At 44.1% G+C, this 18,056-nt stretch overlaps 1 long non-coding RNA gene across 1 annotated transcript in view; it reads left to right on the top strand.

Moving 5' to 3' along the window:
* LOC121580470 overlaps positions 1 to 4,062 on the top strand; it is a 48,852-nt gene extending 44,790 nt beyond the window's left edge. Inside the window, exon 6 of the long non-coding RNA XR_006003070.2 lies at positions 2,661 to 4,062. This is a non-coding gene — a long non-coding RNA (uncharacterized LOC121580470). The remainder of the gene's footprint in view (positions 1 to 2,660) is intronic.
* The last annotated feature ends 13,994 nt before the right edge of the window (positions 4,063 to 18,056 follow it).

Genomic DNA, 18,056 nt, shown 5'->3' on the forward strand with positions numbered 1-18,056 from the left:
TAATGCTTCTTCTTTCATATTTCCCCCCTGTAATACAAGGGACATCATCCAAAGAAATATTCCCCCTTCGTAGCAGACATGGAATTGAACTAAGTATTAAATAAAGAATGATATCCATTATACATTTGAGGATGAAAAATAATACTTTATTTCCCTTGTGTACATGCACTATATGAGAGAGGAGAGAAACACTTTCTATTGATCTTGGGTTTCATTAGGTGAAAATGCCTCCCCTGGTATAAAACGGCAACTTTTCAAGACATATCTGAATCTGAGTAAAACCTAAAAAAATATGTGGAAATATATGCCCCATCTGAGATATTCCTCAAATAAGGGACACAGAATGTAAATTAATTGGCTCCTGCAATCACCGTAATAGATTCAGCAAGGAACATCCGGCAGAACAGAGTGTGTTGACAGACTGATGGGGCTTAATCAAACACACGCACACACACACACACACACACACACACACACGCACACACGCACACACGCACACATGCACACACACACACACACACACCAACGCACGCATAAACACACACACAGCCGTTTAACAGTGTGAAGAGAGGGGGACAGACGGGGCCTAGGGAGAACGCTAGGAGTGGGGCTCGTCTCAATCTGCTAGGACTCATGCCAATAGTGGCCCTAGCCCAGAGACACAGAACAGAGCGCCACACTGTGGTGTGGAGGGGGAATGATAATGACAAAAATATATTTTAATAATAATATATTTAAAAATATTTTTCTGACAGTGAAAGGTGAACAGGATAGACTGTTTCAATGTGGAAAATAGATACACTTTGAAATATATTCCATACCCATTGGATGGAATTTATGCTTTCACAAAATCAAAGCATATGTAAATTCCACAATCTTGGTGTTTTTAATTATCTGTATGGGTTGTTAATTATGTTTTTTATTCATACCAAGTTATGGATATTTCTTGATAACAGAGCTTATCTAAATTATACTGCTAAGACAAAACGACTTATGTTCCTGCAATCCCCCCCCTCTCTCTCTCTCTTTCTCAGTAGTCAGCAGACAGAACAGAACAGGGACTGACTGGAGGGCTGATATACTGGGTTTAAATCAGTAATTAAACCTGAACAAGGACCTGATGGTTGTGTCTCATACCCCGGGATATACTCTGTGAAATTAAATATTTGAGTGCTGGGGGGGGGGCGTGTCACTAAATCCTTCAGGAATGGAAATGGGCTCAAAGCCTTTGCATAAGATTATCCAAATGCATTTTTGTCTTTAGTTTTTAATCATGTCTTTGCTTTAAATTAATGTTAATAATAATCTTAAAAAAGTGAAAATGAAAATATTACAATAGATTATCATAGATTAAAAACACATCAGTCCATGGGGTGTTTGACTGAAGGCTCACAGTTCATAAATGAATAGGAGTGGGATTGGGACAGGAGTGCAAATGAAACTGCATTGTGTGAGGGTGTGAGTGCTGATTTGACACTACCAAAAATATGGCATTATTTTTATGCCACTGCAAGCAGAATAACATTTTACAAATGTTGTTTGCAGGAGGATGAGTTGTTGCAGTTTTAGTTGTTGTGATTAACCGGATATATTTACATCACAATCTTGAAAGACTTATTCATGCACAGAGTTTCTGGTATCAAGTGTTTGGGAGATAAGAGGAGGAAGCCAGGTCTTGTCAATGGTTGTGACTTATCTTAGAGAGGAAGTGCAAGGCAGATTGCATTTCAATCCACATGTATTATCTTAGACGCTTTGAGGTATTTTGTATAAGAGCAACTTAGCTACTTAGGAATGGTTTTTACTGTTCAACTGGGGGATGCAGCACTTCAGCAAGTTTCACCCAAAACAAACATCTACATGGATTAAAAAATTAAAAGATTTCTGAAGAGGTGACCTGAATATATAATCTACAAACAATACAACTTGCTGCATCTTAAGCACAGTATCAGATTTGTTGCTATGAATACAATTGCCAAAGTAAGCCATCTTTCAGAACAGTGGCACTTTCCCACAATGTACCCTGTCTCACATAGCTTAAAGGTTCACTGCAACTCTCTGTGTTCAAACTTCTAAATCTAGAGTTGTAATCTTAAGAACCCCTTCCTGATTACGGAACACTGAGTTCACAAAACTCTTCCCAAGTTATTTTGTTTATCTCAGAATACTATGCTGGGGTAGGTTGGACATTTTTACGATAAGTATTCCCTGTTGAAATCCTCTTTAATTCATTGGTAAAAAGCACAAAGGAATGCTGGGTGCTCTAATGCCGTGACAAACCCGGGCAACAGCAGAGTGCACATCCAAGACAATCCCAATGCTACCTGTGCCATGGAGATTAAGCCATTGTGTTGAGGGGAATGTTATCTGCTGCGTGCCAAGCACACACTCCCTCGCTGTAAAGTCGCCAGTAAGGTGCTTAAGATGCCTCAGTTTTGTCGCATGGATTTATCGATTCTGTTTTGGGGGAGCGAAGAGAAAATAGGTGACCTGGTACACTGTACCTATCTTTGATATAGTTCTCAATGAACCCCTTTGTACTCCTATGTCTATTTTTACTATTCCTCAGCAGTGTCTTGGTCTGTACTGTATCATAGCTGAAGGAGGGGACCTTTAATGAGTGTGTTCCCTGAGTAGTAAGTTTTATCTGTGTTCTACAGAGATCAGGAGCTTCGGCTCAACGCTCTGCAGGCCGACTGGCTGCTGGCTGCCAAAGGCTGCAACATGTAAATGAACCAACCTTACGACGACGCAGCGAGGCAGGGAACTGAACCATGAACGCCTCGGCTCAGCTCCTCAGATCCTCAGCTCCTCAGATCCTCAGCCTTTGTGACGTCTAAACCGCATCTGACCGCCAGGAACACCTCAACCCCCCTGCCTCACAACCCAGCCCCCTTGTTTATAGACTACAGGACTCAGTGTTATAAGGACTGTCTGAATCCCAACCCTACGGAATTACTGGCTGAATTCAGGCTAACAGACAAGGCCTTCAAACCTGCAGTATTACTTTATGAAAACTATAATCAAAGCTTTAAAATCATACTACTATGAAAACGACATTAGAGCTCTGAAAGATGAAGAGATTCCAAACAGGCTGTATTATAGTCCTACAAGCATAACTGACAATAACCGTCTGAAATTAGCCCAGAGCCTTTAAGCCATATGTGGCCCCCGGAGTGGACTGACTGTTAGACGAGGCACAAGGCAGCAGTGGAGCACCACAGAGACTGTAGATAGATTGTAATAAACAAATGAATAGAAAGGAAGCTGAGTGAGTGAGTGGCAGAATGCTCTTCTGTGCTGTGTCGGCACTCTGATTCCGTTTGTGCTATTACATAATTAAATTTGGACTTGGATCATGCTTTTTAAGAGATTATGTGAGCATATGTTGCTTGAACACATGCCAGCCTGTGAAATGGGGCTCCTTTCATGAGTACTCTATTAGGTTTAGAGAGTTTATTGAAAATCAGAATTAGCTCGCTGCCAACAGTTAATGAATTGGTGTTATGATCCTAGTCCAAAGGATGGCTGGTTGCTATAATTTAGGATCGACATCTGCAAGAGAAAATAAGGAAAATCTGCTAAACAAAGATTGTAAATGAAGACGTCAATGTACTTTGGGGGCCTTTCGATTTTATAAGGATTTATTGACTGCCTGCCGTTTGAAATGTGCTGTGTGGTATATGTTAGAGTATTTATAGAAACTGAAAAAGTGTCTCTCTCTTTCCTCTCCAGTTCCCTTTGTCTTTTCTCTAGTTCTCTTCTCTCCACCAAAGACTCCTCCCTTTCTAGGGAATGTCTCTGTCCCCTATGTTGTCCAATCCACAGTCCAATCTCTCTTACTCCCTCTCCACACTCATGTTCCACTACCATCTCTCTCTCTCTGTGCCCTCTTCCTATAGTTCTCTCTCTCTCTCTCCTTCCTGTATTCAACTACTTTTTCTATTTCCATCCCTGCTAGGACATTCCTTCATATGAGGGTGGACAAGCCAGTTGGCCCTAGTTTAACAGACACATTTCTCAGCGCGTTCTCTCGCTTGCTCTCTCTCTCTCTCTCTCTCTCTCTCTCTCTCTCTCTCTCTCTCTCTCTCTCTCTCTCTCTCTCTCTCTCTCTCTCTCTCTCTCTCTCTCTCTCTCTCTCTCTCTCTCTCTCTCTCTCTCTCTCTCTCTCTCTCTCTCTCTCTCTCTCTCTCTCTCTCTCTCTCTCTCACGCTATCTCTCTCTTTTTCTCTGCATCTGTCATTCCCCTCCCTGTGAAACATGGCCTCTGTCAGTGCGCTGGCTGAATATATCACCCTCTCCCCTCCATCGCCGCCCCCTCTCCCCGCCGACCCGCCCGTCTGCACGGGTCCGTAAAGGTTTAAGCGGTTATTCCGGTCATTATTGGCTGTTAAATCTGGTGACGGTCGTAAAGGCCCCGCCGGTCCCCCCAATGCCTCTGAGGTCAGCTGACGGCCTGCTTTATGAGCTCCCAGAGCCGTGCATCACCACTGGGCCGCCGTTCTGCCCTGCTCCCCTCTCCCCTCCATGCTCCAGAGGATGGATGCAGGATGGATAGGCAGGCCGCAGACCGCCATCCATTACCCCTGTCTGAGGGGGGGATGACGGGCTAACCCGCGCCTTCCGCCCAACCAGCCTGCACACTATCAGCCCCATGAGAGACAGGGAGGGAGGGATGCAGGGAGGGAGGGAGGGAGGCAGGGAGGGAGGGAGACAGGGAGGGAGGGAGGCAGGGAGGAGGGAGACAAGAGGAGGGAACAGAGGAGGAGGGCGACAGGGAGGGAGGGAGGCAGGGAGGGAGGGAGACAGAGAGGGATGGAGGGAGGCAGGGAGGGAGGGAGGCAGGGAGAGAGGGAGGCAGGGAGGCAGGGAGGGAGGGAGGGAGACAGGGAGGAAGGTAGGCAAGGAGGGAGGGAGGCAGGGAGGGAGGGAGACAGAGAGGGAGGGAGGCAGGGAGGGAGGGGTGCCTGCCCGCTGGCCATCTGATTTGTGCCTCCACATTATATGAAGTGACTAGACTTCTGCGGCACAGAAAGCAACTGTCATCATAGGGATGGCAGTGAGCAATTCGTCTAATTTATGACACATTTCAAGAAATTGTCATATTTTACAATCCCATAAGCTCAGGGAGTGAGTTACTCGCACTCGTAATTTCTGTCGTTTTCCCATGTTGTTCGTTGGGGTGAAATTCCCAAGTTATTCATTGAGTTTCTGGAGTGAGCGACATCAATTTTTATTTGACTTGTTTAACGGCTCCAGACTCATAATAAGCATTGTTATATGAGACTTCTGCTACAACCGGCAGTGCCATGTCAGGAAGAAGTCAAGGAGAGAGAGGACAAGTTCTATCAATATCAGAGATCGTATTCATTATAACAGAAATTCATATATTTCCTGTACAGAAATCATGATACTGATTTTGAAATGGAATATGAGATGGTCAGATACTCTGAGAAAAGAAACACATCCTTTTGCCAAAAACAGATTATTTTACTCATGTGAACTTCATTTGATGGTTGTATACCAATGAGGGACATTGTTCTTGCTGTAGCTATGTGCTAATAATTCATAGGAATTGTTATATGAGACTTCTGTTACAACTGGCAATGCATTATCGTGACGAAGTCAACAAGAGAGAGGACAGGTTCTATCAATACCACTGATCTTATTCATCATAACAGTAATCAACACTATATTCTTCACAACCAAAAATGGTGATACAACATTTGAAAAGGAATATGAGAGGTTAGATACTCTGAAAAAAGAAACACATCCTTTTGCCAAAAATATATAGATTTACCCATGTGAACCATAGTTGATGGCCTTCTTTCTCTAGCTACAGCGCACGGTTATAATTAATTGGCCTGCCAATTATCCTGGTCTTCACAGAGTGATAGAGTTACAGAGTAAAGTTATAGAGCAAATGGTACACAGGAAAGAGGACAGGAGAAAGGGGAAGTGTGGCCTGCTCTCTGTTGTTAAAAGACCAACTCCAGAGCCACAGACCCTTGGATGTCTCTTTCCCTCTCTTCTCCTCTCTTCCTTAAAGGGTTTTTGAGGGCTGTGTGTGCTGCTGCTGCCTTCACTGTGAAGCATAGCCTCTTTACTGCCAGGCCCCTGGTGACCTCACCCTGCTGAATGAAGTCATTGAGTGAACTGCATGAAGACAAACCAGCGTTCCACAGGAATTAATCAACTCCATCACAGACAGGACTGGGAAACTGGGCGGCCATATTGGATCTAGTACAGGCTCTGCTGGGACAGAGAGAGAGTGAGGTTAAGGAGCTGGGGAGAGTGGGGAGTGGGGAAAGGATGACAGAGAGCGAGAGAGAGTACCCATACTTGAGTACACGAATACCCATACTTGCATCTTAAATAGTAGGCTGTTTGAGTATGCGAAAAAAGTAAGTAGCCAAACAACAAAACTAGGCTACTTAATCGGGAAGATGCCGAATAGTGAAGCTTCTGCAGTGGTGTTCAAATGTAGACTAAGTATTTTTTGTTCTCCTTAACATGATCACGAGTATTGCATCATAGGCTACATCTTTGAAAGTGTTCTCATTGAAAAGTGTTTCTTGTTCTCAAAGCCTTCGTCAGAGCTTTTAAACAAAATACTAAATCATCTTTTAATTTCTGAATGTTTCGACACCGGGGACTCGGGATGTGGCTGCATTAGTGATGTCATGTTAATCAGGCCTTTTGATTTTAACATATGGATTGTTTTAGTTTTGAAGGCTAGGCTACCTATTTAGTTATTTAATTTATGGCTCAAGCATTAGCAATCATTCTGATCTCATTCCCAATGATCAGTGCTTTAGTTTATTATGTTGCTGTCCAGCAGTTCTAAATTTGTGATGCACCCAACTGTCCACGTTTTTCTGTGCAATAGCCTTTTGATTTAAACATTTTAAAAGTTTTGGTGTCTGTACTAGGCTATTTCATTTAATTTATATATGTTACAGCACTTTGGTTTCACTAATAAATATGTCAAAATGGAACCAAATAATCGTTTCTGTTTTCAGTCCTTTTTAAATAGGATAGATGGGCTATATGGGCTACAGTATAGGTTGAATGTGATAGTCTGCCTATAACCAGCCTGAGTAGGCCTATAACTCCATTCCTATTCTATTCAGAGAAATGTATTTAAATTGGAAATAAGCTATTATCAGGCTGGTTAATGCGATGCATGTCTGTTGAATTTGAAAAAATCCACCCGCAATAGGCTCCGCCCCGCCCCACCTACTCAGCCAGTCAGGAGCCACTACTGCGTTGTGGCCGTGGCATACGGCATACTTTTTACTAAACGGTACGTGCTAAATAGTATGCGACGATGAGTACATAGTCTGCAGTTTAAGTATGTTGTACGCTAATATGAATATTCGGACACTGCCAGTGAGAGACGTTAAGGAGCTGACAACCAGCTGATAACCAAACATTCTTCATGTTACGTGGACATCAAAGTAGGATGAAAAAAGGAGTGGAAGATGAGGCCTCTCACCGCTGGATGAGTGTAGAGTGACCTCATCCCTACCTTGATGGAGCACTGATGAAGGGAGGAGGAGGGGGAGGAGAGAAGAGGCAGGGGAGACTATCTCGCTCTCTCCTCTCTGTTGTTTAGCCTCCTGAAGCACAATAATTCCTCAAACATTAGTGCTCATTTCCATGGTAAAACATTCTCTCTCTCTCTCTCTCTCTCTCTCTCTCTCTCTCTCTCTCTCTCTCTCTCTCTCTCTCTCTCTCTCTCTCTCTCTCTCTCTGTCATCTTCTCCCACTCCTGTTGTTTTCCAGCCTGTCTGTCTGTCTGTCTGTGTAATTTGCCTTGTGTGATGGCATACAGTTCCATCCTAAAATAAAGAGGAGTCCCCCTTTAGACATCACCAATTAGAGAGGCAATTACACTGAGCCTGGCCACTCACTCCTGGGCTCTGCGGCGTGTTTGTGTGTGTGTGTATGTGTGTGTGTGTGTGTTTGTGTGTGTGTGTATGTGCTCTATTCTGACAGGGCTTGGTACATGGCTGCAGAGCGGTGTTGTTGGGGGCCACAGTGTGAAGAGGCAGAGCAGTGAGAGGATAGTCAGCTTCAGATGAAGAGCCATTAGCTGGCTCACCACTTCTTTGTTATGCTAAAAGTGTGTTGCTTAAATCACAGAATGACCCCTTTTACCCTTTTCAACAAAATATACTTTATTTTATCATTTTATTGCTGCCTTTCTTGTCGGAGAGGGGGAATCATTTGGTGATGTTTCATGGTGTGTTTGTGTGTGTGTTTGTGTGTGTGTTTGTGTGTGTGTGTGTGAAGGGGGTGTTTAATGTCTGAATTCCTGAGCTGTTTGAAAGGGGTTTGCTTTCTTTGGGTCTGAATTTAATGAGAAGATCAATGACCCTGAAGAAGATTGTTACATTCACAACACACTGAGAGGAGCACACTCAATGGGTTTACTGCAATTGAATGTCAGACAGCGCTCTTGAATAAGGAATTATTGTTTTTCTAAACATGAGATCGTTATTTTTGACTGCACCGACTTCATTACCATTGATGCTGAAGAGACAGACATAGAAAGATGCTGGGATATGTCTAGATGGGATATGTAATGAACAGTAGTTGTCTTCTAGGTAGATACTACAGCATAGGATGAGGCATTGGTCAGGTTTGGAGTGTGAGAGACTGATCAGAGTGAGAGAGGTTAGACTCTTTATGTATGCTACAGAGGTAACAGGGTAAAGAAGGTCATTGCACAACCTACAAATGGACTGTGATGCTCTAGCATGGTACTGCGCTGTTGGACAAATTGTTCTGACTGACTTCAACTAATTGTGCTCACCTTCCCCTCTCCTTCTCTTTGAACTGCAGAGGTAAGAAGGAGGAACAGGATGAGTGTGCTGCAAACAGTACTGACAGTACACACTGTCTCCTCACTTCGAATTAACCAGCACAGTATTGGGACGTCAGAAGGTCTTGCTTTTACAACCATACGTTACTTGATCTGGGTTTTCTGTGTGGATATGAATATTTACGTGTGCTTGCATTCACATACATTTGTGTGTACAATATCAGCTCCGTGTGTGTGTGTGTGTGTGCATAAGTGTGCATTTGGTTGTGTCCGTGTGTGTATGTCCATGTATGATATGTGTGTGTTTGGGGAGTAGGGATTCACGAGGGCAACAGTGACAGGAAATTGTCCTCATGTATGTTGTCCTTCACCCTCTTCCCTAATTCACCCCATTGTGAGATGGAGAGGAGCAGGAGGGGAGCGGCGGATGAGCGGGCGGGGAGAGATGACATCATGCGGCATGCAGCAGGCAGCGTTTGAAGTGCCAGTCCTGAAGGAACCACTTATAGCAATTAGGATATCCTTGAACAAGCGTTTGCGAAACATTGGCTGGTTTTTGGCATTTGCCTCCCGTTCCTGCCTACTAACTAGCAAGGTTTGATCTCTCATAATTATCTATCCACCGGCTTCCCGGTCCTGACAGCTTTCTCCCTGGAGAGGCCTGGATACTGGGGCTACTCACTGATTGCATCAAAGTGTCAGAAATTGCAACATCAAAAATAATAACTGATATTCCGGCAGCAGGCTCCGCACTTTGAATATTTCCTTTAAAACGCTCTTTAATTTGTGTCTCGCGCGGTGCCAATGTGTGTGTGACTGCGAGGGCTTCAAGCAAATAAAAGCAGAGGGGAAGTGCATTCATTATTGAACTGCTATTTACATATGGCAGACTATTCTGTCTGAACTGGTATGAAATAGACGTGTTGTTTTATTCTGAGGCTTCTTTAACGTTCGTCACACACGGCTCCCTTACTTTCTAGAGTTTTCTCTCGCTTTCTCAGTCACTCAGCTTCTGTCTCTCCCTTCTTCTTTCTTCCCTTGTTTCTTCCCTCTGTTTTGTTCTCGCCGCTTTGAAAGAGTTCCTCCTCAGTCCTGCCCATGGTAGGACTGTAACCGTGTGGACTCTGTTATGTTGAGAGATCCAACGTGGCCAGGGACTGGTGTCTTGGTGAAATGGGCTCAGATGAAGTGTTGGACTTTTTAAGGATGTCAAGGATAAACCTATATTCTGTAGAAATCATAAAGGAGTTCTTTGTTCATTTCATTGAAATGCTAGCTACCCCTCAATTGTTCTACCGATGATGCTAATCAAAATGTCAGCCAGCCATGGCAAGTACAAGTGCAACGGCAAAGGAATAAAAATCCATTCAAACTATTTGTCCAGATTGTCCACTTGAGAGGGAGAGTTAGCCAGCTGTGTGAGAGTAACATCCATATTTCAACAGCCATCTTGACCCTGCCTGCCCTTGGCCAGTTACGCAGTAATAACACATTTATAATACATCCTCTAGTTCTTGTTCTCCACGTGTACGTGTTTCCTGTTCAGTCGGTAAGGCCCTCTGTTTTAATTATCAAGAACTAGGAAGAATAATTTGCCATGTCTCCCATGCTTCAGCGTCTCACTAAAGACCGCTGGCATCCCCTTCTGCGTGTGTCTGGAATAAGGGTTAGCGCCAGGCTAGCCTAGCTAGCGCAATGAGCATTACCAGTAATTAATTGAAGTGGAGGAGACAATTGTGTGTATATTAAAAAGCACTGAATTGAGAAAGACAGTCAGTCAAGGGGTTTCGCTAAGGATGAAATTAAAATCTGTGTTGCGGCAGGCGAATGAGGCTTATGCTGCTAGCTGCTTTAGCGGGAATGCATTAGTACCGTAGGAGAGGAGAGGAGGAGCGTTTGCATTTGCTTTGCAATGACAAATGTTGATTTCCCCTGAGGTAATTCAAGTGATTTGACACAGTCATTCTTTTAAATCACAGACAGGAGATGATAAATGTCCTACTAATGAGGCCTGTGTCTTTTATCTCTCACGATGTCTCATTCCTCCTGCTAGGTACATTCCTCCTGCTAGGCACTCTCCTCCTGCTAAGTACACTCCTCCTGCTAGGTATTGTCTTCCTGCTAGGTACATTCCTCCTGCTAGGTAATGTCTTCCTGCTAGGTACATTCCTCCTGCTAGGTCCACTCTTCCTGTAGGGTACATTGCTTCTGCTAGATACAGTCCTCCTTTAGGGTACACTCCTCTTGCTAGGTACACCATCCTCCTGTAGGGTACAGTCCTCCTGCTAGGTACAATCCTCCTGTAGCATACACTCCGCCTGTAGGGTATACTACTCCTGTAGGGTACACTCCTCCTGCTAGATACACTCCTCCTGTAGGTTACATTCCTCCTGCTAAGTACACTCCTCCTGTAGGGTACACTCCTCCTGTAGGGTGGTTCTTTCTCTGAAGCTCCTGCTATGCTGCCTTCACGTCTTCACAGGCTAAATCCTCGCCATGCTTTTCAGAGAACAGGAGAAAAGAACACAGGCACATACTGTATCCCTTTACATGCTGGGAGAGATTGTTCGGAAAATTAAAATCAAACAGGCAATCTCATTGTTCTGTAAATGCACCCTTTAAAAGAGCTCCACTAATCTGAAAAATGAGTCTTCAGAATTTCAACCATGTCAGCATTTGTAGACATTATAATAATCTTCCTATATAACCAAGGACTGTTTTCTCTTCACCTCTCTCTCTCTCTCTCTCTCTCTCTCTCTCTCTCTCTCTCTCTCTCTCTCTCTCTCTCTCTCTCTCTCTCTCTCTCTCTCTCTCTCTCTCTCTCTCTCTCTCTCTCTCTCTCTCCTCTCCATCCTAAAGGTAAGCACTAAGCACTTTGCCTATACACAAGACAAAGACCAGACTCTCTTTTCAGGAGCTGTTAACAGCAGAGCTCTCATTATCAGGAGTGTGGAGGAGTGTGGCTGTGTGTCGCTGTGGATAATAAGAGTATTTTCAGGTGCAGATGTAGAGCATCATTGATAGGGGGTTCGCCGCCTTCCTCGTTTACACCAGAGCTCTGATCAATCTGTGCTGAAAGGGCGGGGGCTTTGTGTGCCACGCTGCGGGGACAAATGTCTGCCAGGGAGCAGGGACACACACCTGAAAGAGAAGAGGAGAAGAGGAGAGGAGGAGAAGAGGAGAGGAGGAGAGGAACGCCACCCAGCCCTACACACTAGGATTAGCCCCATCCTCTGCTTTGATGGATTAGCATGTAGGGAAATTGCTCGATTATTGATGTGAAAATGTTTGAAAGTCAAAGAGATGTGATAGGGGGAGGAAATGGGTGAAATGAGTGTCTCAGAAAATGAGGGAGAAAGTGTTGGTGGTGCTTATCTTTACCCTCTTCCCCTCCTCTCTCTCTTTTCCCTCCCTTCTTCCCCCTTTTGGAAAAGAGAGGGGTACAAAAGACAGACGAGGGCATGGAGAGGATACAGAGGGAGCCTGGGCCCTCTACAGAGCAGACAGAGCAGACACATTGAGTTGCCCTTCATGAAATATTGTTCATCATCATATTAACAGGTCTGAATGTGGGGAGATAAGGAGTGTTTGAGAATCAGAATGTCCCAGTGAGATATTTCAATCCTCTTTTAGCTCCTCTTTATTCATTCATTTAGGTGAGTGAATGTGAAATGTAGCAGGACCTTTATAGACGGAGAGACAGGAGCCCAGAAATGATGACATAATCACCTCCCATTTAATTGCTTGATTAGTCAATCCTACGTCTCGTTCTCTCTCTCTCTCTCTCTCTCTCTCTCTCTCTCTCTCTCTCTCTCTCTCTCTCTCTCTCTCTCTCTCTCTCTCTCTCTCTCTCTCTCTATCACTCTCTCTCTCTCTTGGATCCCAGTGTCTGTCAACTGTCTCCTCCCCACAAAGCTTCCATGTTCTGTCAGACACATTAACCATTCTGACAGAGGGGGGCTGTAGCATTTGCATAGTTTTGAATTATGTTGATCTTATGCGTTATTATACAACACGCGTCGACACATACCAAATGATATCACTTAAAATGCACATATAAAAGGTGCTTGCTTACAGATCAGTTGCCTTGTTTTTTTATAACTTGAACCTATTTAACCTCACAGAGCGTTGGTATTGTGACGTGCGCAGGGCAGGGCAGGGCAGTAAAAAGCTGTGCAACACACACATACACACATTTACACACAATCGCACACACGGCCACACACACACACACACACACACACACACACACACACACACACACACACACACACACATACACACACACACACACACACACACAGTGGTGTTGTAGGGAGCTGCTGCCTGCCATAGAAGGATGTTTTCACAGGGTAAGATAATATCTGCCCCTACCTGGTACTTGGCCTTGTAGGGAACCACAGAGACCAAAGCAGAGCAGAGCAGAGCAGAGATAAGCCATAACGTGGACCAGAGATTCACTTTAAAGAGCTACTATTGTTTATTACCTCTGTTGACTCCAGTACAATACATGGTTCCCATATATGGGTGACATAATGATGGTGTCCTCTCTATCAACGCACATATTTCTACCAGCTGGAAAGGACAAACCAACACTAAAGGCATTATACAACAGTTTAAGGCCAAATAGGGAAGTGTAAATCCATGCTATCTGGAGTACGCAGGGGGAATGTTGACTTTACATACTGTATATTTGACTTCTACCACTTTCAGACATCAGATGGGAGCATAAAGACATCCTGCTTCTCCTCTATTACCTTGACTCCCATCTAGAATAGCCTTTACAGTCAGGGTTGGGGACAATTTGGAATTTCTGAATTTAATTAAATTCAAACCATGAATTTGAATCGGTCAAACCCACAGTAAGCAGAAAAAACAAATGAATTAAATTCAAATCAAATCAAATTGTATTTGTCACACGCGCCGAATACAACAGGTGTAGACCTTACCAACAAGCCCTTAACCAACAATGCAGTTTTAAGAAAAAACTAAATTTTTACTAAATAAAGTAAAGTAAAAAATAAAAGAGCAACAATAAAATAACAATAACGAGGCTATATACCGGGGGTACCGGTACAGAGTCAATGTGCGGGGGTACAGGTTAGTTGAGGTAATTGAGGTAATATGTACATGTAGGTAGGGGTAAAGTGACTATGCATAGATAATAGATAATAAACAGCGAGTAGCAGCAGCGTAAAAAAGGATGGGTCAAGGCAAATAGTCCAGGTAGCCATTTGATTAGCTGTTCAGCTGTCTTATGGCTTGGGGGTAGAAGCTGTTAAGAAGCCTTTTGGACCTAGACTTGGCGCTCCGGTACCGCTTGCTGTGCGGTAGCAGAGAGAACAGTCTATGACTAGGGTGGCTGGAATCTTTGGCAATTTCTAGTGCAGGGTTCTTCAATTCCGGTCCTGGAGGGTCGAAACACTTCTGTTTTTTATTTCTACCTGGTAGTTAATTGCACTCACCTGGTGTCCCAGGTCTGAATTAGCCCATGATTAGAAGGAGAGGATGAAAAACAGAGGTGTTTCGGCCCTCCAGGACCGGAATTGAAGAACCCTGTTCTAGGGCCTTCCTCTGACACCACCTGGTATAGAGGTCCTGGATGGCAGGAAGCTTGGCCCCAGTGATATACTGGGCTTTACGCACTACCCTCTGTAGCGCCTTGCGGTCGGAGGCCGAGCAGTTGCCATACCAGGCGGTGATGCAACCAGTCAGGATTCTCTCGATGGTACAGTTGTAGAAATCTTTCCTGAGGGGGGAAAAAACATTGTCGTGCCCTCTTCATGACTGTCTTGGTGTGAAGAAGTCCAGGATCCAGTTGCAGAGGGAGGTGTGAGCTTAGTGATGAGATTTGAAGGCACTATGGTGTTGAACGCTGAGCTGTAGTCAATGAACAGCATTCTCACGTAGGTGTTCCTTTTGTCCAGGTGGGAAAGGGCAGTGTTGAGTGCAATAGAGATTGTGTCATCTGTGGATCTGTTGGGGCAGTATGCAAATTGGAGTGGGTCTAGGGTTTCTGGGATGATGGTGTTGATGTGAGCCATGACCATCCTTTCAAAGCACTTAATGGCTACAGACATGAGTGCTATGGGTCGGTAGTCATTTAGGCAGGTTACCTTGGTGTTCTTGGGAACAGGGACTATGGTGATCTGCTTGAAATATGTAGGTATTACAGACTCGGCCAGGGACAGGTTGAAAATGTTAGTGAAGACACTTGCCAGTTGGTCAGCGCATGCTCAGAGTACATGTCCAGGTAGTCCGTTTGGCCCTGTGGCCTTGTGATTGTTGACCTGTTTAAAGGTCTTACTCACATCGGCTATGGCGAGCGTGATCACACAGACGTCCGGAACAGCTGGTGCTCTCATGCATGCTTCAGTGTTGCTTGCCTCGAAGCGCGCATAGAAGTAATTTAGCTCGTCTGGTAGGCTTGTGTCACTGGGCAGCTCGCGGCTGGGCTTCCCTTTGTAGTCTTTAATCGTTTGCAAGCCCTGCCACATCCGACGAGCGTCGAAGCCGGTGTAGTAGGATTCTATCTTAGTCCTGTATTGACGCTTTGCCTGTTTGATCATTCGTCTGAGGGCATAGCGGGATTTCTTATAAGCGTCTGGGTTAGAGTCCCGCTCCTTGAAAGCGGCAGCTATAGCCTTTAGCTCAATGTTGCCTGTAATCCATGGCTTCTGGTTGGGGTATGTACGTACGGTCACTGTGGGGACAACATCATCGATGCACTTATTGATGAAGCCGGTGACTGATGTGGTATACTCCTCAATGCCATCGGATGAGTCCCGGAACATATTCCAGTCTGTGCTTACAAAACAGTCCTGTAGCTTAGTATCTGCGTCATCTGACCACTTCCGTATTAAGCGAGTCACTGGTACCTGCTTTAGTTTTTGCTTGTAAGCAGGAATCAGGAGGATAGAATTACGGTCAGATTTGCCAAATGGAGGGCGAGGGAGAGCTTTGTACGCATCTCTGTGTGTGAAGTAAAGGTGGTCTAGTGTTTTTTTCCTCTTGTTGCACATGTAAAATGCTGGTAGAAATGAGGTAAAACAGATGTACATTTCCCTGCATTAAAGTCCCCGGCCACTAGGAGCGCCACCTCTGGATGAGCATTTTCTTGTTTGCTTATGGCTTTATACAGCTCGTTGAGTGTGGTCTTAGTGCCAGCGTCAGTTTGTTGTCGTAAATAGACAGTTACGAAAAATATAGATGGAAACTCTCTTGGTATATAGTGTGGTCTACAGCTTATCATGAGATACTCTACCTCAGGCGAGCAAAACCTTGATACATCCTTAATATTTGATTTCACGCTCCAGCTGTTATTGACAAATAGACACAGACTGCCACCCCTTGTCTTACCGGAGGCAGCTGTTCTGTCTTGCCAATGCACGGAAAAACCAGCCAACTGTATATTATCCATGTTGTCGTTCAGCCACGACTCGGTGAAACATAAGATATTACAGTTTTTAATGTCCCGTTGGTAGGATAGTCTTGAATGGAGCTCATCCAGTTTATTCTCCAATGATTGCACGTTGGCCAATAGGACGGATGGTAGAGGCGGGTTACCCACTCGCCGATGAATTCTCACAAGGCACCCCGACCTGCGTCCCCTGTATCGGCATCTTCTCTTCATGCGAATGACGGGGATTTGGGCCTGATCGGGTATCTCAAGTAAATCCTTTGCGTCTGACTCGTTAAAGAAAAAAATCTTTGTCCAGTTCGAGGTGAGTAAACGCTGTTCTGATATCCAGAAGCTCTTTTCGGTCCTAAGAGACGGTGGCAGAAACATTATGTACAAAATAAGTTACAAACAATGTGAAAAACACACAAAATAGCACAATTGGTTAGGAGCCCGTAAAACAGCAGCCATCTCCTCCGGCGCCATTCTGTTCAACTGAGACATGAAATTCTCATTCATTAAATCTTTAATCTAAAGGATTTGTCACTTATTAATGCAAAGAATACACATACCATTTCAAATGTTAGTTTGATTGTTAGTTTGTCAAACAGTAGTTTTCTTTATCATGAGATGTTAGATTGTTCCCTTCCATACTGCAGTGTTTGATCTAATGCATGATGGGAAATGTATTTATTCTGATATTTAAATACATTGAGGGAAATAATGAATTATTATAGCCAACCCACAACATGATCTTAAAATAAATGTATATCCAGACCACTGTAATTATTTCAAATAGTTTTAGGAGTTTTAAAAATTAAATGTTTCAACCTTATGCTTAATGGTATTGATAACCATACATGATTTCTATGGTATTTCCATGGTGATGTGTAGAATAATTAATCCATTTGAATTTAATAAAATTCTACTTCCTTTAATTCAAATTCAATTCAAATTCTGCTTCCTGTGGGTTGTGTCCAATTCAAATTTAATTCAAATTCAAGAATAGATTTGGAATTTAATGAATGAGCAATTCACAACTAAAGAATTGACCCCAACCCAGCTTTAAAGGTATCGAGCCATGGACGCGCACACACGCACACACGCACACACGAACACACACACACACACACACACACACACACACACACACACACACACACACACACACACACACACACACACACACACACACACATACAAAAACACAAACACAGACACACACACACATCATTGGTATACAGGGAACACATGTTTAGAGGTAGCGCTAACATCTGAGTTGAGATATGAGGTCAGGTCAAGGCAAAAGTGCCCCACAACTATCAGGTGCAGCAGCACATCCCTGAAGCCCCAGCAGAAGAAGAGAAGAAGAAGAGATTTGTGAGGCCTGTGGATTAGGTCGGTGATTACCGTGGTTCTGATCACAGGAAGTGCGGACCCTGTCTGTTAAATGTCATCCGTGACCAGTGGACGAGATCCGGTTTGACCCTCTCTCTCTCTCACGGTCCAGGACCCATTACTCCAGTCAGACAGAGGCCCCTCTCTCCCCAGCCCTCCATAATGAAAATAGTGTGTGTAGCACTCTGAACCCCACAGCTCCGGTGACAAACATGGGTAACGCAAAAAGCGTGTGTTTTACAATTTCCCTCCCTCGTAAAAGTCTGGTTGTAAACTGAGAATTTATGCCCTTCATTAGAGGTAATACAATGCACATAACTCTAAGGTAGAACAATTGGGATAGCCATAAAGTAACCGTTTTATACCTTCTCAAATCTATTGACTTCTCAGTGACCCTGGTGGAGCCAGCGTTAGGGCAGGCTAGATTTA

This window comes from Coregonus clupeaformis, unplaced genomic scaffold (genome assembly GCF_020615455.1).
Source record: "Coregonus clupeaformis isolate EN_2021a unplaced genomic scaffold, ASM2061545v1 scaf0622, whole genome shotgun sequence".
NCBI lineage: Eukaryota > Metazoa > Chordata > Actinopteri > Salmoniformes > Salmonidae > Coregonus > Coregonus clupeaformis.